The sequence below is a fragment of the Rattus norvegicus genome, chromosome 1 (assembly GCF_021556685.1).
Source record: "Rattus norvegicus strain SHRSP/BbbUtx chromosome 1, alternate assembly SHRSP_T2T, whole genome shotgun sequence".
Taxonomy (NCBI): Eukaryota; Metazoa; Chordata; class Mammalia; order Rodentia; family Muridae; genus Rattus; species Rattus norvegicus.
This window is the reverse complement of record NC_141534.1, coordinates 39,579,001-39,604,544: the sequence shown is the minus strand read 5'-3', so window position 1 is coordinate 39,604,544 and position 25,544 is coordinate 39,579,001. Positions and strand designations below refer to the sequence as shown.

General features: G+C 37.4%; 1 long non-coding RNA gene across 1 annotated transcript in view; it reads left to right on the top strand.

The window, feature by feature from the left end:
• Positions 1 to 389: 389 nt before the first annotated feature.
• The window catches only part of LOC148006915 (uncharacterized), a 53,501-nt gene continuing 28,346 nt past the window's right edge, over positions 390 to 25,544 (top strand). Inside the window, exons 1-2 of the long non-coding RNA XR_015645029.1 lie at positions 390 to 519; positions 16,964 to 17,031. This is a non-coding gene — a long non-coding RNA (uncharacterized LOC148006915). The remainder of the gene's footprint in view (positions 520 to 16,963; positions 17,032 to 25,544) is intronic.

The window sequence follows — 25,544 nt, the reverse complement described above, 5'->3', positions numbered from 1 at the left end:
CTTCACATCCCTCCTGCGTGAGGACCATGTCAAGCCCCAATGCATTGGTATCCCAAAGTAAACCTCTTGTTTTTCCATCAAGACTGAGTTCCGCGTGTTTGTGGGGTGGTGGGTGTCCCGCGCTTCGTCTCGCCAGCAGGAACGACGCGGCACACACAGGATCCTACTGCAGAAAAGCTTTAATGCGTCTTGAGAGGGAGAGCATAAGCTTACAATGCGGAGACGGAGAGTGAGGAATAACCGTCCCTTATATAGGAAACTATCCTCGCCTAGGACGTGTCACTCTCTGACTGGTCGCTGCCAATTATGCCAGATGACATACCAAAACGTACGTGTCCCTTTGAGTAGGGACGTTACCAGGCGCCTGCGTATTGCCCTTTTTACTAGGTGCGTTCTGCCGGATGCCGGTGCCATCTTGTAATGGAGTTTGTGAGGACAGCTCCTCACATATGTGAGGACAGCTCCTCGGACAGCTCCTCACATCTCTGTGAGGACAGCTCCTCGAACAGCTCCTCACAGGTGGGTGTCCTCAGGATTGGAGCGAGAGTCTCCTCGGTCTGAGGTTCTTTCAAAATATATCAAATCCCAGCTGTACCTCATTAAACTTAGAAGAAGAAGATGATGAGCTCCAAAGAAACTCCATTTAGAGCTGTCTTCATTTGTGGCAAGCTAGCCTCTGGGCAAAGAAAGTGCCCTAACTTAATCGGGAGACAGAATTCCATCCAGAAAAGAAAACAAAACAAAACAAAAACAAATGCATGGAACTTGATTGCCAAGCTTTGCCAATACAGGGTAAGCAAATCCTTGGTAATTCCTGCTTCACATAAGGTTTGTCAGATACTTTGAACAAGAGGGCTGAAGACAGTGCTCCAATGTCTTAGAATACTTTGAAGTGGTCTAGACATCAAACTGTCTGCCATTTTCAAAACTTTGAAAGCGTTTGTCTGCACTTCCTACTTAATCAGGAAATATTTCTTCTTAGTTGTCTTTTGGGGTTGAATACAAGATAATCATAGTCTCAATAAAAGCTTAAGTTGTTATATTTAAGAAGATTTATTAGACCTATAAAGATGGTTTTAGTTGTTAATGCAAGTTAGGATAAAATTTGATTTAGATCCAGAACTCTGAACTCACCAGGATAGGATAGATAATAGGATATTTTTCTCAATTACCACATCCTATGGACTTGACATTGTAAATATATATCACACCTTATAACTATTATAATTTTTTATTTTTATTCAATTTATACTTGTAAAAGAGACATTTATTGTACTTCAAAGGGGGATTATTGCGAGAATATCTAATGTCTATAAGACTATGGCACATGTTAATAATAAATCTGATGGCTTATTATTTAGGTGGTAAATAAGAAGTGGGAAATCTAGGTGAAATCATAATTCTGAGATAGAACGCGGCAGGAGATTCACCTTGGAAGATGTGAGGAGAGAGACTCATAGTACCTGAACATGGTTAAGTAGGCATGTTACAGAATGTAGGTTAAAATAAGTCACTTCTTCTAAATTGTGATCTAGTTAGAGAAGAGACTCACTATATAGTCAAGGTATTTGTAAATATATCTTGAGTCTGAGTCTTCGTTCTCGGAGCATGGCGTTGTGTGGAAGAACTGGATCAAACTGCTACATTATATTGTTCATGAGTTTTAAGCCAAGCTATGTTTACAGGGCATATTGTCTAAGCACATACTCAAATAATAAATTATAGATGTCATAAGTTGTTAAAAGTTATGATTTTTGTGGTAGAAATCATCCCTCATATTTGAGTTGAGGTCTTGCAGTTGATTTGTTAGACTAACCTGACTTTGATTAAATGAATGTATTTGAATTTAATTGATAAATTATTGATATTTATGTCCATGGAAATGGTAGAAGGGATAACTTTGTATGGTAAACTGTAGAAAAACAGTGAATACATGTCATTACAGCAGATTTAAACTCTTTTTCCCAGATTTCAAGTTGTATTACAAAGCTTACAGTAAAAAAAAGCATATTATTGACATAATAAACACATTGATCAATGTAGAGAATTGAAGACTCAGATCCAGATGTAATTCCATACATGTAAAAACACCTTGTTTTTGACAAAGAAAACAAAATTACACACTGGGAAAAAGTCAGCATCTTGTTTTGTTTTGTTTTTTGTTTTCGGAGCTGAGGACCAAACCCAGGGCCTTGTGCTTGCTAGGCAAGCGCTCTACCACTGAGCTAAATCCCTAACCCCAAAAGTCAGCATCTTGACAGACAGATGGTGTGAATAGCAGCATACAGAGAAATGAAAGTAGATCCATATCTCTCACCCTGAACACAAGTCAACTCCAAACGGGTCAAGGGCTTCACTCAAATCACTGAAAGACCAAAAGCCCTAAACCTGACCTCTTTTTTTCTTTTTTCCTTTTCTTTCTTTCTTTCTTTCTTTCTTTCTTTCTTTCTTTCTTTCTTCCTTTCTTTTTCTTTCTTTTTTTCTTTTTTTTTTTTTTGGACTCCGTATTTGGGAATCGAAAATTCAGTTTTACAGACTGCATGTTTTCCTATCCTGAGTCTCACTGGTCACAGAGCTTCCCACAATGCCTTCTCCCACCACCTCCCACCAGCAGCTGCACAGATGTTGGCTGACCTGCTTCATGGACACCAGGATACATCCTCAATTTTTCTCTCTGCTCATCAAAATGTGAAAGTTCATGGTCTGTAGCTTTCCTACTATAGATGTCCAAGTGGAAAGACATTTCTCCTGTCCTGTCAGGATGCTGGAGGTGTTGTGAGTGCCTATGCAGCTCATTTGTTTGTTTTCTGGGATTCTCCTTTGCATGTTTGCTTTCTGAGATAAGGTGTTACAAAGCTCGGCCTGGCCTCAAACACACTGATGTAGCCAAAGATGACCTTGAGCACTTTGCTCCTCCTGCTTCCACCCTCCAAGTGCTAGCAATGTAAGAATCCCATGAATCCTATGGAGATGGCCCAGATTGGGATCCTTCTCTCTCAAGTGTTCTTAGCTCAGCTTCCTGGGGCTGGAGTTTGCCAGACAAACCTGCAACCTCAGGGTCAGTCTGCTCACCAGGAGGCTGCATTAGATAACTTGATCACTTTTCTTTCCTCAGGGTTGTTATTAGTTCTTTAAAATCTGCTCGAGTCTCAGCCTGATTGTTCTCCTGTGAGTTGAGTTTTTAAAAAAATCAAAAAACAAAAACAAAACAATACAAACGAACAAAAAGCTTAGAGTTTTACATTTCTCTGGGCCTTCAATGAGTATCCCCAAATACCAGCTGGCACTTTCCTAGCTCTTAATCTCATCAAGTCCTCATTAGCTCTCAGATTTCTCTGCAGCTGAAGGCAGACTGGAAGAACCAGGGAGTAGTCTGAATGAATGTCACAGAGTCACTGTATGCAATGCTCTCTACTCTGCAGAAGGTTAGCTGCCACTTCTTGGGAAATCATGGGAATGCACTGGGTGGCACATACATAATTAAGTGGCAACTTTTGATTAAGGCTTTGTAGTGAAAATGGCTTTGTGCAACATTAAGAGCTTTTTAATAACTAACTTTGATGCTCTCTTTTCAACCTGAACTTGTCATCCCTGGAAACTGTACAAATATTGACTTTTAACAGCTTTGGTCTTTTGATGATACCAGAGACTCACTTCTTTCTTGTGAATGAATGCTTTGTGAAAAGTCAGGAATCTGTTGAGGTGGCCAGCACTTCTTGCTTCAGGGAGATGATGGTATTCGTTATTCTTCTCACTGCTGTGACAACATAAACTTATCCCTATGGATAAGTGACTAAAGCAACTTATCCATGGTTTGTTTGTAGAGGCCAGTTAGGACACCCGCCTCATCGAGGAGGGGAGGGCAGGGCAGTCAGAGCAGCTCTGGCTATGGTGACAGGAGCCTGATGCAGCTTACTTCTGGTTCTCTCTGTCTGCTCTAGATTTCTGTCACAAGATGTGATCTTGCAGCTTTTCATCCTACTTTGATACTTCTTAGCCATGATGAAGTCTTCTCCCTCTGGAACTAGATAAGGCAAATTGTCCTGCAATTATCCATCCCTTATAAGATATTCATAGCTACCTGTGGGCTATTTAAAGCCACACAGAATCTGGATCATCTTTGTCTTCCTCCATCTTCCTTCCTTCCTCTGTGAATTTAAACTTTTACAATCAATGGTTGCACTCAATGGTCTCAACACAACATTGGTTGAATGTATAAGGGAGAGAAAAAGGGTGTGTGTGTGTGTGTGTGTGTGTGTGTGTGTGTGTGTGTTTCAGTTATTTTGGTGTCTGTGGAAACATGAGTAGCTTTTCTTACACATTTTGTCAAAAACAAATTTAAGCAATGATTCCTCTGGTAAGAAGAATGCTCATGCTATTTTCAGTGAAAGATTTAATAATGCCTCAGGTGATAATTGAAAGTATACTATATAAGAAGTGGAGAGATCACTTGGTAGTTGAGAGTGCTTGCAGCTTTTCACTGGACTCTAGTTCAATTTGTAGCACACACACTTAGTGGATAGCAAGAGTTTGTAAATTCAACTGTGAAAAATCCAAGGCCCACTTTTGAATTTTTTGAGCAACTGCTCTCATCTGTCCACATCCATGTATATGTACCCACAAATGTAAAAAAAAAAAACTTTTTTTAAAACCTTTTTTTAAAAGATTTATTCATTCATTTATTCATTTATTTTATGTATGTTGCTCTCTTCACCACCACCACACCAGAAGAGGGCAGGCATCAGATCTCATTACAGATGGCTGTGAGCCACCATGTGGTTGCTGAGATTTGAACTCAGGACCTCTGGAAGAGCAGACAATGCTCTTAACCACTGAGCTATCTCTCCAGCCCCAAAATGAAACTTTTTAAAACTTGTTTCATACAAATATTAAATAAATTAATCTCCTTTTTGTCTCCAGTACATATCCTGAGTACTCTGAAAACTCAAATATTATAGTATTTGCGTTAGTTGATGAAATTGTCTTAATGATCATTAGCTTACTAACAACACTGATGTCAGATAGGATCTCCAAAAGAAACCTAGACATTTTTCAGTAGCCAATTCTCACAGATACACAACTAGCATGTATATAAACTATTTGATAAGTTCAGACTGTAACTTTACGAGTTTCAGGAAAACCAATTTATTTGACTGTGCTCATAAAATATAATATTCAACTCTATATAATCCAATGGTGTCTTCTTAGAGAAAAATCAGAACTTTGTCTCTTTATTATCAATTCATGTGTGTGTGTGTGTGTGTGTGTGTGTGTGTGTGTGTGTGTGTGCGTGTTCAAATGCCATAATTCCCGTGTCTTGTGTTGGTTCCTCAGAAAATTGCTAATGATGAGATTTTCTAAGTAGGGTAATAGTTCTATTAAGTTATTAATAGTTTTCTTCTAAATTTATTAAACATGTATTCCTGAAAAAAACCTACCAATTTATAAAACAGATCAGTGTGCATTTGTGGACATAGAGGAAGTATATGACCTCCCTAGCCCTGTCAATTTGACATGACCAAGATTCATCCAAAAAAGACGTCTCAATGAAATAATCTGTCTTCAACATCCTGTCTGTAAGAGACTGCTTTGCTCATTGATTTAGAAAGACTCAGTCTAGTATTGGTGGCACCAATCTCTCTATAAGTTAACTCAGGATGTATTATAAAGTTAGTTAAGTATGAGCCTGAGCAAACCAGAGTGAGCCCCCAAGCAGCCTGCCTCCATTGTTACTGTTTTAAGAGCCTACTTCAACCTTTCCCTAAATGATGGGGTTTGACTTAAATGTCTAAGCTAGATATACTCTTTCTTTCCCAAGATGCTTTTAGTTCTAATGCTTTTCATAGCACATAAAGAAAACTAGAAGAGTAATTGAGACCAAAAGTTGTGGTACAAACATTTTTTAATATGAATTTCTGTCAAGACATACCAAAACTTATAAAAGGCATAGAAAAAAAATGAATGCTCATCAAAACAAATAAATAATATATATTTTCCTTACTGGGATTATAGCTAGATTTGTTTTTTACACACTCTTTATAGTATAGCCAATGGAACAAGGTACACATTTTAAGTCAAATTTCAAAGAAACTTACTATGTCCATTGGACTATTCACACGCTTTGGAGGATATGAATAATTGTAGCCATGTAGGTTTAAAAATGGACCCATGCTAAAGTCAGCTATGTCTCTGTTTCTTTCCTGGTACAAAGTCTGAGACCCGTGACTGTGTGTTTGTCCTAGCCAACGCCTCACTCAAAAATGCCAGCTCTACTTCTACAGATCGCCAAGATCACTCTCTTGCCAGTTCACCACCCCATAGCCAGTTCCGGGCACATTCTTCCCAGCCTGGTCTCTCCACTGGTTTCCTCTCCTCTGGAGCTTGGACTTTTGTACAGTCTTCCCATTCAAAACCCTAGCTGAATGCCGCCTGGCTATGTTCTTTCCCTCATGCTTATCTGTGTCACTGAGAATGGAAAGCACCCATACTCTTTATTTAAAATAAACAGATGACACAACCACTTGGTGTAGAATCTATCCTCCCAAACTGACTAATTATTCTATGTTAGAAATCTTCTTGTGGTGGAGGCTGCTACCAGGGCTAACAGTTCCTAGTCTATATCCTGCTTCCTCTCACTCTTGCCTCCCTCTATAAAGCCTGTTTCTTCTTCCTTAGTCCCCTTTTCCTCTCTAGGACCCAGAAGACTCACCTCCTCCTTTTCATTCAATGATTGGCTCCTTTCATCTTTATTAGCCAATCAATTAATTAAGGGAAATTCCCGTACAAGTAATGTGTTCAAATTGAGTAGCTATGGCAAAAGATTTATTAATATGTCTGTAAAATTTGGGACAGAGTATCCCTGTATCATGGGAAAAAGAAAGAGTGGTAGAGAAAGATGCATTATGTCTTCCTCTGTCCTCTGTCAGCAAACATAACCATACATTATCATGTATATATCACACACACACACACACACACACACAAACACACACACACACACACACACACACACACACTAAAAGCAGTATGTGTTCACTCCTTCTTTAAAGGGGGAACAAGAATACCTTTGGCAGGGAATAGAGAGGCAAAGTTTAGAACAGAGGCAGAAGGAACACCCATTCAGAGCCTGCCCCACATGTGGTCCATACATATACAGCCACCAAACTAGTTAAGATGGATGAAGCAAAGAAATGCAGGCCGACAGGAACCGGATGTAGATCTCTCCTGAGAGACACACGCAGCATACAGCAAATATATAGGCGAATGTCAGCAGCAAACCACTGAACTGAGAACAGGACCCATGTTGAAGGAATCAGAGAAAGACTGGAAGAGCTTGAAGGGGCTCTAGACTCCATATGAACAACAATGCCAACCAACCAGAGCTTCCAGGGACTAAGCCACTACCCAAAGACTATACATGGACTGACCCTGGACTATAACCTCATAGGTAGCAATGAATAGCCTAGTAAGAGCACCAGTGGAAGGGGAAGCCCTTGGTCCTCCCAAGACTGAACACCTAGTGAACGTGATTGTTGGGGGGAGGGTAGTAATGGGGGGAGGATGAGGAGGGGAAGCCCATATAGAAGGGGAGGGGAGAAGGGTTAGGTTGATGTTTACCTGGAAACCGGGAAGGGGAATAACAATCACAACGTAATAAGAAGTACTCAAGTTAATAAAGATTAAAAAAAAAAAAGAGCAGTATGTGTTATCATAAAGCTAGGTTCTTCTATTTAAAGATTCTACCACATAAAGAGGAAACATATATTCAGACATACCCATGCCATACTTTACAGAGAAGATAAAGCCAAGGGCAAGAAATAGATGTATGTAAACTTACCTGTGGGTCCAATATAGTTTTTAATATCAAATATAATCTAGAACTGGATTAAAGATAGTTTTTACCTTAGGGCCAAGGAATATTTGTTAGGACCAAATTGGGATTATCTAAGGATCCAGCTTGCCACTATCATTGGACATGAGGACAAAGGACCATGTTTCTTTCTAATATCCTACCTGTATAATTATGACAAATTACAGATGAAATATCTTTTTTCCTTTGCCTGTTCTTATGCCAAAATATCTGAAAAAGACTACTTAACAAATAAATGGCTTATTTGAGATTAGAGTTCATGATACAGTGCACAGGAGAAGTAATAATACACAGCTAGTAACCCACCCTCTATTGTCAGCAAGTAGAAAGAGGTGAATGCTGATGTTGCCTATACATAGGTGGAGTCTTTCCCCATTAATCAATTAAATTCAGAACCCACATTACAGATACTTCCTGAAGTTTGTCTCCTAGGTGATTTTAGATCCTGTCAAGTTGACAACAAAATTAATCACCATGATGTGTATAAATAGCCATGAAAAGAATAAAATAAGAATTTGTGCTTCCAGTATAAAGACCATGCTGCAGATAAACGTGTTTCTTAAATTAAACTCTTTTCTAAAACCAAAAAAAAAAAAAAAAAAGCCTGAAGAGTCAAACCTTTTATGCCTTCTAACTTTTCTAAAACATACAAGATTAAGTAAATTTTTATGGTAATACAATGATATTTTCTCTATGTTACTTGATAAACCCTAATTTTTTCTATTTTTGTAAGTGTAGTGTTTTTATTATCCACTGTTATTTGTAGAAATTTAGTGTTTACTTAGTGTGCATTCCTTTTGGTATAGGTGACTGTAGAAACTAAAGGTTGACATCCAATGTCCTCTTCATTTCTTTCCTACCTTATTTGTTATTTATCTATTTAAAGTTTTACTTCTTTAATTAAAAAAATAAAATTACAGAAAATACATTTTGGTTATATTTTTTCTCCTCATTGAAATCTACACAAATACTTCAAACCTATCTACAAATCCGTGTTTATGCTTTTTCTAGAACTCTATCTTTCCCTTTCACAAGAATATAAAGCCTACCCAAAAATCAACTAAAAATAAACACAAAAGTAATAAGACAAAATAATACCCAAACAAACAAAATAAGACAAGGTATACAGAGAGACACACAAAGAATTGTAGAGTCAATGATGTGCTGCCCAACACTCCAGGGCATTATTTTTTTCTTTCTGGTGAGTGAAAATGATATACCATGATACTCCTTTGGAGAAAATTTGTTTTCACTTTGTCAGCAAGTTTCAGTCACCAACAGCTTCTTGTCTGGGGATGAGACTATGTATATATGTTTCCTTTTCTGTGCTAGATTTTTAATCTACTTTGAGCTTGCGCAGAACTTATACAAGCTGTCAGAGTTCCTATGACTTCATATGTGTATCTGTATGATTGTGTTTTGAAAATACAGTTTCTTTGAAGTCATCAAATACCTCTGGCTCTTTCATTCTTTCTGCCTCCTCTTCCATATAGATGCCTGACATTTTAGGTAAGGGGTATGATAAAAAAAACTCACTTATGATAGGGAGCTCAAAATTCCATCACTATCTGAACTCTACTTTAGTTCCCATCAACTGAAAGAAAGCTTCTCTGATGAAGGCTGAACATGGCACCGATATACAGGTATAACAACAGTACATTAGCACAAGGAATTTTTAGAACACCAAACAGATTAGACCAGAGAAGAAAATGCGCTTGCCCCATAATAATCAAAACACTAAACGGATAGAACAAAGAAAGAATATTAAAATCTATTAGGAAAGATGGTCAAGAAACCTATAAAGGCAGGCCTATCAGAATTGCACTTGACTCCTCATCAGAAACTTTAAAAGCCAGATGATCCTGCACAGATGTCTTGAAGACCCTAAGACAACAGAGATGCCAACCAAGACTACTGTACCCAGCAAAACTCTCATTCACCATAGATGGAGGAACCAAGATATTCTTTGACAAAATAAAATTAAAACAGTATCTTTCTACTAATTTAGCTCCAGGAAGGCTACTAGAAGGAAAATTCCAATGCTAGGAGGATAACAACACCCAAGAAATTACAAGAAATTAATCACCTGATAGCACACCCAAAAGACAAAATCATATACACATAGTAATATCTCAATCATCAGAATAACAGGAACTAACAATAATTAGTCAATAATAAACTCTCAACATTAATGAACTCAATTCTCCAATTAAATACACAGACTAAGAGATTGTATAATTAAACAGGATCCATCATTCTGCTACATATGTGAAACTTACCTAAACAACAGCAACAAAAAAAATTACCTCAGATTAAATGGTTTAAAAAACGTTTTCCAACCCACCCCCTCTCCCAAAAAAACCCACAAGAAACAAGCAGTAGTAGACATTGTATTATCTACTAAAATTGACTTTTAACCAAAGTTATCAAAGAGATGTACAGGAACACTTCAGAGTCATCATAAAAAAATCCACCAAGAAGACATCTCCATTCTGAACATCTACTTCCCAAATTGAAAAAAAAAATCCACCACATTCACATTCACAAACAGAAACAACAACAACAGAAAACCTCTCCTAAAGTACAAATCACATATTGAACCCCACACGACAAAGTAGAAGAGGAAAACTTCACCATCCCATTCGCGTCATTGGACAGTCATTAAAACAGAACCTAAACAGAGACACAATAAAAGTAACAAATGTTTTTACACAAATATATTTAACAGATATTCCCAGAAACTTTCACAAAAACCCACAATGGTATATGTTTTTGTCAGCACCTCAGGGATCCTTCTCCAAAATTGAACATATAATCAGGCACAATGCAAACCTCAACAGATACAAGAGACTGAAATAACACCTTGCATTCTCTCAGACCACCACATATTAAGACTGAACTTCAACAAAAAAACAGAAGAATATGTAGAAAGCCTACATATTCATGGAAATTGAACAACTTTCTAGTCAATGATCACCTGGTCAGTAAAGAAATAAAGAAATTGAAGACTTTCTTGAATTCAATCAATTTTAAGTCACAACACATCCAAACTTAAGGCACTAAGTTAATACAGTGCTAAGAGGAAAATTTACACTACAAAGTGCTCTCATAAAGAAAATGCAGAGATCTAATACTAGCAACTTAACACTATACCTAAAATTTCTAGGACAAAAAGAAGCAAATATACTCAAGAGGTGTTGAAAGCAGAAAAGTGTCAAACTCAAGATGAAATCAATCAGTTGAAAACAAAGAGAACAATAAAAATAATCAACAAAACCAAGAGCTTGTTCTTTGAGAAAATCAAGAGTATTAACAAACACTTAGCAAACTTAGTAAAAAGTAATGGAGATAATATACACATAACAAAATCAGAAATAAAAGGTGAAACATAAGAACAGAAACCTAGAAAATCCAAAATATCATTATCTCTGACTTGTCTAGCCTTTACTCCACAAAACTGGAAAATATAAATGAAATAAATTAATTTCTAGTCATATTTCACATACCAAAGTTATTTCAAGATTAAGTAAACAATCTAAACAACACTGTTTACCCAAAGTAAATAGCAGCTGTCATTACATTTTTCTCATCCCTCCCCCAAAAAATGCATGGGGCCAGATCATTTTAGTGCAGAATTCACCAAATGTTCAAAGACATACTCCACAAACTATTCCATAAAATAGAAACAGACAGGACACTAATTCATTTTCTGAGGCCTCAGTTCCCTTGATAGCTAAACCACACAAAGAGTCAAAAAGGAGAGAGCACTTCAGACCAATTTCACTTTTGAACTTTGACAAAAAGTTACACAATAAAATTCTTGCAAACCAAATCCACACATATCAAAAACATTATGTACTACGATCAAGTAGGCTTCATACCAGAGAGGCAGGGATGGTTCAATATACGAAAATCCATCAACATAATCCACTGTGCAAAAATATCAAAGAATAAAAATCAAATGATCATCTTATTAGATGATGAATAAGCCTTTGATAAACTCCAGTACATTTCCCTGTTAAAAGTCTTAGGGATATCAGTGATTCAAGGCACAAGTCTCACCATAGTAAAAGCAATAAACAGCAAGCAAATAATCAAATCAAATAATTGGAAAGAAATGAGAAAAATTCCTTCATAATCAGGGACAAAATGATGTTGTGCACTTTCTCCCTATTTATTTACTGTATAATTTGAAGTTCTAGCTAGAGGAACATGAAAACAAAAGGAGATGGAGAGGAAACACATTTCCAGGGAAGAAGTCAGAGTATCCCTATTTGCGAGTGATTTGATATTATATGGAAATAACCCCCAAATATTTATCAGAAAATTCCTACGGCTTATAAGCATTGTCAAGAAAATGGCCGGATATAAAATTAACTCAGATCAGGAGCTCTACATAGTATAAATGACAAATGAGAATAGAAAGAAATTTAGAACACAGCACCCTTCATCTTAGCTGCAAATAATAGAAAATATCTTGTTGTATCTCTAATCAAACATGGAAAAGATTTGTATGACAAGAACTTCAAGTCTGTGAAAAAAAATAATTTTCCATAAGACCATGCTCAAGTTAAATCAACAAACAACAAAGATATGTAAAAGAAACATAATAATTGCACCTAAATTTACAAAACAAACATAAATAATATTTATTCAAAATAGTAAACTAATACTACAATCTTAACAATATGAGAAAGATTTAAAAGAAGTTTAAAAAGCATGTAACATTGATTAAATGTTTCTAACATATTACTAGTAAGAATTACAGAAAAATTTTCCTGTTTTTGCCTGTGCCCATAGCTGACCTAGTCCCACAGCTCTCTGTACCTAAATTCCATGGATGAGACAGCTTAACTCTCAGAGGTATGGACAATGCTGAGAGCACAGGGGAGACCACAACTTCTGCTCACATTCCTGGCCAAAGAGTAATCCACTTGGAGCCCTCTGGATACAGGAACCTGGGAGCAGACTATGACAGGATCTTTTCAGTTTAGTCATGTACCCAGAGTTGAAAGCCAGTCCCTAGGAGCACTGACACAGCTGAGAGAGGAGGTAAGACCACCACTTCTGCTTTGAGGAACCTGACATGAACCCTCAGGACACAAGAACTCAGGAGCAGCCTGGGACAGGATTCTTCTGGTTTCAGCCAGTGTCTGGAGCTGACACTGTTCCACAGGTCTCTGTATCCAGATCGCATGGGGAAAGAGGAGGACACTCAGAAGTGCGGACAATCCTGAAAGCACAGAGGAGACCACCACTTCTGCTCACATTCCTGGCCCAAGAGGAACCCATCTGGTGCCCTCTGGATACAAGAATCTGGGAGCAGACTGGGAAAGGATCCTTCAGGTTTCTGCCTGAGCCAGGAGCTGACCCTGTGACACATCTCTCTGTACCCAGAGCCTGCTGGGAGAAAGCCTATCTCCAGGTGTGCTGACACAGAAGTTTACAGGGTAGTCAAGCCACCATCAGAGACATCAAGACCACCTAACACTGGAGATAACTAGATGGCAAGAGGCAAGCACAGGAACCGAAGCAACATAATCCAAATCTACTTGTCATCATCAGAGAAAAGTTTTCCCACCAAAGCAAATATAGACTGTAATGGAAGAAGGATATATAACATAAATGATACTTGAGAAAGCTGTAGGAAAACATTTTTTAATCTTTGTACAATAGGGATTCAGGTTATTCCTTAGGGAAAATCAAAGAGATTCACAAAATAATACATATTAGTGCAATTGCCCTTACTTGATACCCAGGTCGAGAAAATGAGACCATATTATTTTGAGACACCAAAATTTAGACAGCAGGACTTGTAGGAATAGAAGTGGAACTACACTGGAAACCTTACTTATGAGGGCTAGCTCTCATAGTATTCAAAGTATTGAAACTGTCAAAGGAGAAAGCAATTAATAGTGAATATTCATTAAAACAGTAAATAGCTGTAAAGTACATGAACAATAATTATGAGCATGACTTCAAGGATGTTATAGTGGAACTTATTTCTTGAGAAGAGCCAACAGTAATCTAATGTAATTTACGGCCTTCTCAACGGGAGGGGATTTGTACAGAGTACTGTAAAATCAGCCAAACTATAAATGGTGAGATCATGGGTCCTAGACGAGAACCCACTACAGCCAGTTTCCAATATCAGTGTAATTTCTAACTACACTCTACGTACGTACTTAACCTTATACCAACAGAACATGTAGTTTTCAATTTTAATAAAGGAAGATTCTGTTGGCAATTGTTGGAGATTGTATAAGTTACTATTATATTTTGATAAATACATTTTGGCCCAAGCAACTTATACATGTAGGCATTTATTTGAGCTTATGGTTTTACAATGATGAGACTTCAACACATTATGACAGGTAAACATGGCTATCAGGCAAACATGGTGACTGAAATATTAAGCTGAGAGACCATGTACAGAAAGGAGAGAGAGAAAAACTCAAAATGGCAAGTTTGTAAATTCTCAAGTAACTCCTTTAGTGACTTTCTTCTTCTAGCAAGGCCACACCTCCTTAGCTGCCCCCAAACAATTCCACTAAATGTGGACAAAGTCTTCAAATGCCAAATATAATATTGGGCATTCTCATTTACATCACTACAGAAACTGTTGCTTAAATCCACAATTCATCAGAGAACAACTGAGCATGGTATGCCAAAGCACAACTAGTACATCTACAGTAAGACACTTGTATCTAAGACTCTAAGGAAATATCCAGAAGGGGGAACAGGAAGATTCTAAGAGCCAGATAACCAAGGAATTTCTGAGAGATGGTGCTTTGTAGCAATGACAGGGAGGCTTAACTTACAATATTTAAAAATTATTCCTATTTATGCAAGATATACACAATGATAATAGCAGTTGATATGCCAATGTGAACAAGGGAAGTCTAACATGGCCTCTTTCATAAAAGGCAATTAGTGGACACTGAAAAAAGGCAAATGTCTTCTTCAAATATGAACCATGACTGCAATGCCAAATGGCCATCCCTTAATACATATAAGCACTACCAACTAGTAGATAGCCCAGATAAGATTAGCCTGTGGCTATACCTGTCAGAAACTGCCTAGATTGATGACTGATGTAGGAAGACTCAGGCAGTGGTGAATTACACCATCACTAGGCCGGTGAGCCTAGTATATATAAGAAAGTTAGAGGAGCAGAAGCCAGTGACTAAGCCAGTAAGGAGCCTTCTTCAGTGTTTTCTGCTCCAGGTTCCTGCTTTGACTTTCCTCAGTGATGGACAATTGCTGGGAAGCATGACTGGAGCCTTTCCTCAGTATGTGGTTTTGACTGGAATGTTTTATCACGGAAGAGAAAAGCAAACTAAACTTGTGTGCATGCATACATACAGGAACACAACTGGCTGTACGGGTAGAAGAGAGTATCCAAATGAATGGACATGGAATTATAAGGTTGTGAACAACATGACCTAGGTACTGGGAACTCAAGGCAGGTCCTCTGCAAGTGTAACAATTATTTTTTTTGTAACAAACATTTTTAATTGCTGCGTTATCTTTCCAGAGACTCACTGTGAAATGTTATTTACAAAATTAGTAAGATTTCTTTCATTCACATTTGTGATTTTCTCGATGTTTTAAATAAAAATGTCTCATTGTTTCTTGTATTTCTCTGTCTATTTCTCTTGTCAGACATACTATCTATGCAGAATGTCTAGAATAATATTTCTTATTTTCTTATATAATATCTGAAAGAATTTGACATAATTGAAATAATGTATTCCTAAGGTATGAGCAAGGCTTACCTTGTTACTTAACAGAGGTACTCTATTTGTTGTTTAACTTTGATATATTATCTATACTACCAATTCTGACAGTCATTTTATAATAAACTTGTTCTGGTGTCAAGGTTTTATTGTTTTTAAATATTTACCATAAGGAATTTTTATATTCTTTCATTGACGTATTCTGTGCTGATCTATGGGGAACGCTTTACCCATGAAGTTTGTTGAATCAGTTGATGTTATTCCTGGTAAGGTGATTGATTTTAATCTCTATACAGTAGATTTTGCCCTACATAAACTTGGTAGTAACTCTGAATACTGTCTTCAAGAAATGGAATTATTTATTTATTCTAGGTTCTGTATTTGACTTACAGTTGATAATAATTTAGGGGATCTTGGCTAAGATACTCACTGGCTATTTGAGCTTCTGTGTTGAAAGATAGCCTCTTGTTTCTTGATTCCTGTAACAAAATCATTTTATCTTTGGCTCAACCACAGCATTAGGGCTAATTTCTGCATAGCACATGCTACTTTCATTTCAATTAAATGTATAATATTTAAGGTACAAATTGAAATTATTTCCATAAAGACCCTTTAAAGGTGTGTTTTTAGGAAGACTTCTGCTATTTTCTGGCCACAGGAAATCTTCAAGGCATGAAGGTAGGGAAGCAATAAAAGAGAAAGTTCTTTTTACATTTTAAATACAATATTCTTTGAATATAGGCTTTTATCTCCTCAGGAATTTATATTAATTGGACAGCCTGGACAGAAGTAACAAGTGCCTTTGTTGTAATGTTGAAGTACTACTAGATAAAGGACTAAAGGACTTATGTGTATATGAAATTTATCTTTGACACTACCAGTTTTTTTTAAAATGATACAGAAACTTAGAGCTCATTGATCTTAAATATAGTATGTCCTTAGGTATCAAGTGCTGTTATAGCTGATATAAATCATCAAGAACAGTTCACAAGTACTCAGAATTACTAAAATTCAGAGCATTGTGTGTGTGCAATTGAGATACACTCTCTGCTCTTCCAGGGCATTGTTAATTTCTGTTCTGAAACTTCTCTAGAAGATAGGGCATTAGTACACCAATTGCCTAATCACCACTTAACACTTAAGAGTCAGACAAACTGGGCTGGGGATTTAGCTCAGTGGTAGAGCGCTTACCTAGGAAGCGCAAGGCCCTGGGTTCGGTCCCCAGCTCCGGGAAAAAAAAAAAAAAAGAGTCAGACAAACAAACCAAATTAATTTGTCAGAAACTTGAGCTTCCTCATTCTCCAAGCACGTGAACCTACGCAGTAATTGCTAATATTGATTTTCACATTGACAGATCTAGAATCACTTTGGATACAAGCCTCCAAGCAGACCAGTGGAATGTTATCTGCACTGCTAATTCAGGTAATAGGATCCACGTGAACTGTGCACAGCACTACCTATTTGTAACCAACCTAACATAAGTAAATATAATTTAATATAATGCTTTACCTCTGCAACTATCAAGACAGTGAACAGCCAGAAATTTTAATTCTACATATTGCCAAACCCCTGAAATATCAAAACTTGATAAAGGTCTGGATGGTGCAGAGTAGAAACTGTTCTCTCTGGGAAAGGGATTTTCTGCCTGATAAAGGCAACAGTCCATCATTGATAGGAAAGACAGTGCCCTGACTGGGATTGCTTATATAGATCTTTTTCCATTTACTTAAACTTTAGTCTCATGTCAGATCTCAGAATATGGGCTGGACAGGGCCACTAAATGTATGTGTTCCCCTTTCCAATGTTTACGCATTGAAAAAAATGTAGCTTTTTTCTATTAACATGGCTGTTCTCATTGACTTTATGGGGATGTGTGTCTGAACCTGGTTTCCTTTTTTTTTTTTTTTTTTGCGGAGCTGGGGACCGAACCTGGTCCTTGCGGTTGCTAGGCAAGCGCTCTACCACTGAGCAAAATCCCCAACCCCCTGAACCTGGTTTCCTAAGGTACATACTATGATCCCAAGTTTGTTAATACAATGCACAGTGTACCTGGAATGAATTTAAAGATGGAGAAACCAAGCAACACACATAGGCATAAATCAGTCTCTGTTTTGTGCATGTGAATGCAATGTGACGGTCATCATGCCTTTCCATCATGATGCAGAACAAATCATTTCATTCTTAAATGTTTCTCATAAGGAATTTTGTCACAATGATAAGGAAGGAACTAACACAGTAGGTAAACATGTCTATGTATTTTTATATGTGTACTGTCTAATGTTTTGTTTTCTTGGAATAGGATAAGGGATATTATTGAAAGATACGTATTTTTGTTGTGAAGAAATATTGCCAGTGATAGTTTTGTCTTTAGAATACTATGCCGACTGAGCTTGATTTGTAGCTTCCTTTGGGATTTTAAATGTAATTATTTGTCTCAAAGGTCCTGGGCCTTTTTTCTTTTTTGGTGGCACACAGAGAGAGGAATGTTTCTAAATATGCCCTGATAAATTAAATATGCTGTAAATCACAATTATTTTTAACATTCTAAGATTGATGGCACATGTGAAATGACCTTGAGAAGAAGCAGAGTGTCTCAAACTGCCTCTTTTGAAAGACTTTGACCTTGACCCTCAACTCTATGTGATAAAATGTCAGCTCCGAATAATGAGACTTTTAAGAAGTTTCAGAAAGTTGTGATGTTAACATCACACAACTTTCACAGTTCCTTGAAGTATACTCTGAGTATCAAGGTGACACCTTCAGAGCATCACAAGTCATCACTGTTACACAGTTACCAAGAAGGCAACCCTGTCACCTGATCAGTCACAAGGGACCCTGTGTGTACTAGACACAAATTATGATACACTTTCCGTGCCGACCTCCCCTGTGAATTCCTTTGCTGGGTGAATGTTGAGTTCATATGACAATTAATGCTCAGAGATATTACGTGTCCTTCAAGAAGAGAATTAACAGACCAAATATTCAACTTATTTGGCTTGAGATATTGACCTAGTAATACATTTGGTGGCTGCCTCTAACTTGGGAGCGTATAAAAAGGTCACATGTGTGGAGTAAGAGGCCCAGTCCACAGGTCTAATGAGGGACTCCATTCCTTCTGGGGAATATGGAAAAGGAACAGGGACACAGATCCACACAGTCAGTCTCCTCGGCATGGGTATCCCTTTAGGTTTTTAAAGACCTCAACTAATAATAAAGTGGAATTCACAACTATGACCAGAGAGGGATTTTAGGGCTTCCCACGGGATGAATTAGAGCTGGATTAAAGATTTTATTAGCAATTCTGAGAAAGGCCCACATTAGGACAATGAACATGATGAGTGTGTTGTGTGGATTTCTGAATGTTAAGGCACACTGCTCCTGTCCTAGTGATGACTAAGGAGAACTGAGTTTCTAGGGATGCTGTCTCTCCTTTACTTTTTTACATATTCAATAACAGAGATTACAGGTCTGCTGAAGTATTCCTTTAATGGGATCCTGATTGGAAAACATAACAGGGGGTGTTAGTGTTATACATGGGGGGTAAGACATACCTTTCACTCTTAACTGAGTCCTGTTGAGATTTATCAGAAACTGTTGCCTCATAGCTGAAAAAGAACAGCTTTAACAATTTGGGTTATCTTGAGGTTTATTTTATTTTTACTTATGAACCTCTGTGGGAGGGTAAAATAAATGTGGGGCTGAAGTAAGAGTAAGCTTCCCAAGGTAGGTGTTGGAAAGCAAAATATGATGAGTTATCTCTCTAGCCCCATCAGCAATTGTTACCTGTGCTGGAAACCTTGCTTCACTTCTGCTGAGAGGCTTCAATGGGACTCTATGGAAGGGACTCATTTCCTTATTGTATCCTCAATATTTACCTTGTCTCTCATCTTATATTTCTGTTTATTGAGTTTATATAGAAAATTGGTGGCAGAGGCAAAATCAGAGAAATCTGGCCTCAGAAAGCTATAATCAAGTGGGGTCAGGACAAGGCTGTTGTCTCCTTTGGAGCTATTGACTTTTGACCATAATCAGTGAGTCTTTCATTGTAATTTAGTTTCTCTTTCACTAGGGCCCATTTCCTGCAGTTTAGCATGCTCTTTGTTACTTGCTTTATTTGCTGAAACATGAAGAAATAATAATATTGAAGGTAATATCCTGGAAACACAGAGGTGGAGCTAATATTTCATTATCAACACCCTTGAGATTCCCTTGAGTACTACAGCATACTTTGTTGACTAGACTGCCTTCCATTGTTACCAGAGGTGTTAGGAAATGAGCCTGGGTCCTGAAATTCTTTAAAAAGCTGTATGTATTCCAAAAGGGGATTTAACAAGTAAATGATGAAAACAAGAGAAAGGAGATTATTCCCTGTGAGCACACTAGAAAGAAACAAAAATTAAAGAGGGCACCATCTTTTATAACCCAAAATTAACTTTTTGAATCTTAGTATGACATTCGGTTTTCATTTACGACATAGAAGTATGAACAGGTATGGATTCATGGTCAAGATGTGTTCCCAATCATCAGCATCTCAGCAGTTCCAGTTTCTCTCCATCTGTCAAACTCTCCCTGTCTAACAGGAATCTCTTAAACTTTTCCTTCTCCTAACTTGAAATTCTTGAGAAATTTCAGTTTCTCAGCGTTCATTCTTCCCATGATCAGCAACCAGTAAGGTCATTAGTTTCTCTTTAGAGCACCTTCATTCCAGGCAGAATAATCCTACTCTGGTGGCTTCGAGGTGTTTACCAGAGATGGTTTGAAAGCTTTGGCACTTTACCTCTGTGCTTTGTTTTCATGCATTGGATATAAGTGTCCATACTCCGCCATTGTTTAAAACTGTATTTCTATTTTATATCAGTCCAGTAATTTGATTGCAGTAAAAACTTTTTCCAATTTTTACCTATTTCTATTATTTTTTTTATTTTTATGCAACATGTTTAATGAAAACATTCTGCATGTATGTGCACATATTACATATGGGTATATATGTGTATAAAATATGTAGAAAATGTTAAATTAATAAAAATGCAGACTGAAAGAGTATCTCATTTGGTCTCGTGCTTTTCTAATTTGGAACATGCCGTGAGTTTGGTCTCCAGTATCACATGATAGTGTTTACCTATAATCTTTGTTTAAAAATTTTTTTACTAGATGTATTTCTTTAATTGTATTTCAAACGTTATTGCCCTTCCAGGTTTCCTGTCCATAAGCCCCCATTTCCTCCCCTCTCTCTCCCCCATACCAGTATTTCCCCTATACATATACCTAATTGCCCCTCCCCATATTCCTTTGCACTGGGGGTCCAACATTGGCAGGACCAAGGGCTTCCCCTTCCCCTGTTGCCCCAACAAGTCTATTCTTTGCTACATATGCATTTGGAGCCCTGGGTTATTCCTTGTACAATCTTTCGGTAGTGGTTTAGTCCCTGGAAGCTCTGGTTGATTGGCATTGTTTTTATGGGATTGCAAGCTCCTTTAACTCTTTCAGTAATTCCTCTAATTCGCCCCAAGGGGGTCCTATTCTCAGTTCGGTGGTTTGCTGCTAGCATTGACCTCTAAATTGAACATGCTCTGAATGTAACTCTCAGGAGAGATCTAATCTGGTCCCTTTTAACATGCATTTTCTAGCTTCATCAATCTCATCTAGTTTTGGTGGCTTTATATATGGGCCACGTGTGAGTGGAAAGGCTCTTAGTGGCCTTTCCATCAGTTGCTGCTCTAAATTTTGCTTCCAGATACCTCCTACGGATATTTTTTTTCCCTTTTAAGAAGGAGTGGGAACATCCACAGTTTGGTCATCCTTCTTCTTGAGCTTCCTGTGGTCTGCAGATTGCATCTTGGGTAATTCGAGCTTGTTGGCTAATATCCACTTATCAATGAGTGCATACCAAGTGTGTTTTTCTGTGATTGAGTAACCTCACTCAGGATATTTTATTCTTTACTCCATTTGCCTATAAATTTCATGAAGACATTGTCTTTGATAGCTGAGTAGTACTCCATTGTGCAGGTATACCATGTTTTTTGCATCCATTCCTCTTTTGAAGGGCATCTGGATTCTTTCCTGTTTCTGGCTATTATAAATAGTGCTGCTATGAACATAAAGGAGCATGTATCTTTGTTATATGCTGGAGCATCTTTTGGGTATATGCCCAAGAGTGGTATTGCTGGGTCCTCAGGTAGTGGAATGTCCAATTTTGTGAGGAACCTCAAGACTGATATCCAGAGTGGTTGCAATCCCACCATCAATGGAGGAGTTCACTTTCTCCACATCCTCGTCAGATTCTGCTGTTACCTGAGTTTTTTATCTTAGCCATTCTGACTGGTGTGAGGTGGAATCTCACGGTTGTTTTGATTTGTAGTTCCCTGACAATTAAGTGTGCTAAACATTTTTTTTGGTGCTTTTTGGTCATTCGATAATCCTCAGATGAGAATGTTTTGTTCTGTTTCCCATTTTTAATAGTGTGATTTGGCTCTCTTGAATCAAACTTCTTGAGTTCTTTGTATATCTTGGATATTAGCCCTCTACCATATGTAGGATTGGTAAAGATCTTTTCCCACTCTGTTGGTTGCCATTTTGTCCTAGGTCAGTGTCCTTTGCTTTACAGAAGCTTTGCAATTTTATGAGGTCCCATTAGTCTATTCTTGATCTAGGAGCATGAGCCATTGGTATGTTGTTCAGGAAATTTTCCCCAGTGCCCATGTGTTCGAGACTCTTTCCCATTTTTTAGTTCTATTAGAATGTATCTCATTTGATGTGGAGGACCTTGATCCACTTGGACTTAAGTTTTGAACATGATGATAAGAACAGATCGATCTGCATTCTTCTACATGCTGACTTCCAGTTGAACCAGCACCATTTGTTGAAAAGGCTACCTTTCTTCCATTGAATGGTTTTAGCTCCTTTGGCAAAGATCAAGTGACTATAGGTGTGTGGGTTCATTTCTGGGTCTTCAATTCTCTTCCACTGATGTATCTGCCTGTCTCTGTTCCAATACCATACAGCTTTTATGACTATTGCTCTGTAATAGAGCTTGCAGTCAGGAATGGTGATTCCCCCAGAAGTTCTTTTATTGATGAGTATATTTTTCACTATCCTGCATTTTTTGTTATTTGAAATGAATTTGCAAATTGCTCTTTCTATCTCTACAAAGCATTGAGTAAGAATTTTGATAGCAATTGCATTGAATCTGTAGATTGCTTTTGGCTAAATGGCCATCATTACTTTATTAATCCCCCCCCCCCCAGTACATGAGCATGGGAGATCTTTCCATCTTCTGAGATCTTCCTCAATTTCTTTCTTCACAGACTTGAAGTTCTTGTCATACAGATTTTTCACTTGCTATGTTAAAGTCACATCAACATATTTTATATTATTTGAGACTATTGTGAAGGGTGGCATTTATTTAATTTCTTTCTCAGCCTGTTTATCCATTCAGTAGAGGAAGGCTATTGCTTTGTTTGAGTTAATTTTATACACCAACACTTTACCGAAGTCGTTTATCAGGTTAAGTAGTTCTCTGGTGGAACTTTTGGGGTCTATTAAGTATACTACCATATCATCTGCAAATAGTGATAATTTGATTTCTTCCCTTCCAATTTGTATACCTTTGACCTCCTTTCACTGTCTGATTGCTCTGGCTAGGCTTTCGAGCACTACACTGAAAAAGTAGGGAGGGAGTGGGAGTGGGCAACCTTGTCTAGTCCCTGATTTTAGTGGAAATACTTCGAGTTTCTCTCCATTTAGTTTGATTTCAGCTACTGGTTTGTTGTATATGGCTTTACTATGTTTAGATATGGGTCTTGAATTCCTGATCTTTCCAAGATTTTTATCATGAAGGGTTGTTGAATTTTGACCGATGCTTTCTCAGCATCTAAGGAAATGATCATGTGGTTCTTATCTTTGAGTTTGTTTATATAGTGGATTATATTGATGGATTTCTGTATATTAAATCATCCCTGCATCCCTGGGATGAAGCCTACTTGATCATGATGGATGATCATTTTGTTGTGTTCATGGATTCGGTTTGCAAGAATTTTATTGAGTATTTTTGCATCAATATTCATAAGGGAAATTGGTCTGAAGTTCTCTTTCTTTGTTGGGTCTTTGTGTGGTTTGAATATAAGAGTATTTGTGACTTCATAGAAGGAAGTGCTCCTTTTGGTAGTGCTCTGTCGGTTTCTATTTTGTGGAATAGTTTGGATAGTATTGGTATGAGGTCTTCTATGAAAGTCTGATAGAATTCTGCACTGAACCCATCTGGACCTGGGCTCTTTTTGATTGGGAGACGTTTAATAACTTCTTCTATTTCTTTAGGAGGTATGGGGTTTTTAGATGGTTTATTTTTTCCTGAATTAACTTTGGTACCTGGTATCTGTCTACAAAATCATTCATTTCCTTCAAAACTTCCAGTTTTGTTGGATATAGGTTTTTGTAATAAGATATGATGATTTTTCTTAATTTCTTCAGATCTGACGATATATCTCCCTTTTTATTTCTGATTTTGATAATTTGGATGAGCTCTCTGTGACCTCTGGTTAGTCTGGCTAAGTGGTTATCTGTCTTGTTGATTTTCTCAAAGAACCAGCTCCTAGTGTTATTGATTCTTTGTATAGTCCTTTTCGTTTCTACTTGGTTGATTTCAATCCTGAGTTTGATTATTTCCTGCCTTCTACTCTTCTTGGGTTTATTTATTTATTTTTGTTCTAGAGCTTTTAAGTGTGCTGTCAAGCTGCTGACATATGCTCTCTCCTGTTTCTTTTTGCAGGCACTCTGAATTATGAGTTTTCTTCTTAGTACTGGTTTCATTGTATCCCATAAGTTTGGGAATGTTGAATCTTCATTTTTATTAAATTCGAAGAAGTCTTTTATTTCTTTCTTTATTTCTTCCTTAACTAAGTTGTCACTGAGTAGAGCATTGTTCAACTTCCATGTATATGTGGGCTTTCTGTCATTATTGTTGTTATTGAAGACCAGTCTTATTGCATGGTGATCTGATAGGATGCATGGGATTATTTCTATCTTCCTGTATCTATTGAGGCCTGTTGTGTGTCACTTTGGAGAAGGTTCCATGAGGTGCTGAGAAGAAGGTATATCCTTTTGTTTTAGGATGCAATTTTCTATAAATTTCTGTTAAATCCATTTGGTTCTTAACTTCTGTTCGTTTCTCTATGTCTCTGTTTAATTTCTGCTTCCATCATCTGCCCATTGATGAGAGTGGGGTGTTGAAATCTCCTACTATTATTATGTGAGGTGCAATGTGTGCTTTGAGCTTTAGTAAAGTTTCTTTTATGAATGTAGGTGCCCCTGCATTTAGAGCATAGATATTTAGGAATGAGAGTTCATCTAGGCTGGTTTTTCCTTTAATGAATATGAAGTATCCGTCCTTCTCTATTTTAATGACTCTTGGTTGAATGTCAATTTTATTTGATATTAGAATGGCAATTCCAGCTTGTTTCTTCAGACCATTTGCTTGTTAGACACTCTAAGGTAGTGTCTGTCTTTGTCTCTGAGGTATGTTTCCTGACTGCAGCAAAATGCTGAGTCTTCTTTACATATCCAATCTTTTAGTCTATGTCTTTTTACTTGGGAATTGTGACTGTTGATGTTGAGAGATATTAAGGAATAGATATTGTCACTTCCCATTATATTTATTGTTAGAGGTGAAATTATGTTTGTTTGTCTCTCTTTTGGTTTCTTTGCAAGGAAATTATATTCTTGCTTACTGTACGGTATACTTTTTCTCCTTTTATTGGAGTTTCCATCTATTATCCTTTGTAGGGCTGGATTTGTAGAAAGATATTGCATAAATTTGGTTTTGTCAGAGAATATCTTGGTTTCTCCATCTATGTTAGATGAAAGTTTTGCTGAATACAATAACCTGGGCAAGCATATTTGTTCTCTTAGGGTCTGTATTACATCTGTCCAGGATCTGCTGG